Here is a 1,994-nt window from a genome sequence, read left to right as displayed (position 1 = left end):
TGGAAGGTTCTCTAAGTGTAGTGGGCAGACCAGCTACCTCAGAATTAGGTTCAAACAGTACCAGAACTGTATTGGGATTGGAGGTGTAGTGAGTGAGCTAATCCCTTACCTCAACAGGAAGACACAGGTAATGTTTGAAATCAATAAAACAAAAACTGGCCTGTTGTTTAGCAATAAAATGGTTACCACCTGAAGATCTGTAACAGGTGATTAAAAGTGGTTGCCTGTAGGTCGCACAGCCCAGGGGTAGACAGCCCTGCTTTGCTGCTTAACTGTGATTCCCCATGTACTTTTAATGTTTTCACCATAGGGGAGTATTTCTGCTTAACCTTTTTCTAAATTCATTATTAGGTAAAGATATATGTAGCACTTCCCACTCCAGACCTCCTCCTCCAATTCCTGTGGGCTGGAGCCTGGGAATCTGCATTTTTAACAAGCTTCCTAGCTGATTCTGATGAGAGCTCAAGTTTAACAATTAGCTATCACTGTCCAAAAGCATTTTACAAGAAGAGGAAGGTGACAGAGGGACTTGGCCAAGGTTATCCAGCTTCTTAATGGCAGGGCCAGGACTCAAAAACAGGTCCCCTGGCCTGTGATTTTCCTCTACACCATGGCTTTCACCTTGGTGGGTGTCTATCTCAAGGGGCCTGGTTCTCAGGGACCTGAGGGGTGAGCCAGGAGGCCCTCCCCTAGGTGCAGGCAGGCAAACCCTCCAGCCAGCACACATAACCACGGTATGCTTCTAACGCCCGCATTTTGTGCAGAATATCACACACCTGGTGCTTGCAAACTGCTGCTCATGCTGCGCTGCCGGCAGCAACATCTTGAGTTGTTTTCTCAGAATAGGAAAGGGTCTGCCCTGAGCCATCCATAGGCCCTAACATTCAGGCATTTAGCATTTACTTTGCTCCTGCCCCCAGTGCAGGCAGTGTTCTAAAGACGGAGATAAAAAGAGGAGTAACCCTCGCGGGGGCTACAGTCTACCAAAGACCGCAGATAATGGTGCTAGAAAAACCTAGTTAACTTTACCGAAACACAGATAGGCACAAATGTAGTGGCATCAGCTTGTCGTGTTGACAGCGTGCATGATCCATAGTCAGGCAATTCCCTCCTGTTCCTGTGGTCACTGGCTACTTGTGCATGTGAGGACACACATCGCCTGCACAACCTGGAGTCATGTAAAAAATGGTCATTGCAGTTTTGTTCCTATCAACACAACACAACAGACACCACAAGGTGCATCCCCACAAGAGAGTGTAGTATTCAACAATGAGAATGAGTTGTGGTCACCCAGAGTAAGAGATAAATCTTGGAAACAATAAAGCACATCTCAGGGCTTCTTACCAAATGAATGCCATTATAAAGTTCAAAACCAAGTAATATGTTGCTTACATATACATGTCAAGTGATCATGCAATTTATGGGGTGTGTTTTGAGAGTGTTAAGGAACACTTAAATCCTTATATTTGGACCACTTTTTTGAGCGAACAGACACGGCACACCACTGATAGATGTAGTGAAATAACCAAAAGGGATGGTAAAGTCTGGATAGCATTCACCTCCTGGTGGAGCAGGGGCCCCAGGGCTGGGATTAGGAAAGATGTGAGTTACTGAGAATGTTCTAGATGTTAGTCTGGTAAGTGGGTCTTGGGCAGGTACGGGAGCTCAAAGGGGAAAAAATAATTTTTTCTGGGAGTTATTGGGTGGTGTTATGATCAGTGAAACCTCAAATAGGAGTGCTTCACTCCACCAGGGAAGGGGACACCTTCCACAGTTTACCTGACGAAGAATGGGTCTAGTGGAGGGAACACACACAGAGCCCCAGTCTCTGCCAGCCCTCGGCACTGACCAGCTGAGGTCCCACCACCCCTTTGGGGAAAAGCCAGTGGGGGTGGGGAAGCTGACAAGACCTACACAGGCCACTTGGCCTCCGGATACTTGGATCACTTTTTAAATTGATGTATAATCACAAGTAAGGTGCACAAATCTTTAAT

The sequence above is a fragment of the Manis javanica genome, chromosome 6, assembly GCF_040802235.1.
Source record: "Manis javanica isolate MJ-LG chromosome 6, MJ_LKY, whole genome shotgun sequence".
Lineage (NCBI taxonomy): Eukaryota > Metazoa > Chordata > Mammalia > Pholidota > Manidae > Manis > Manis javanica.
Note: the sequence above shows the minus strand (reverse complement) of the source record.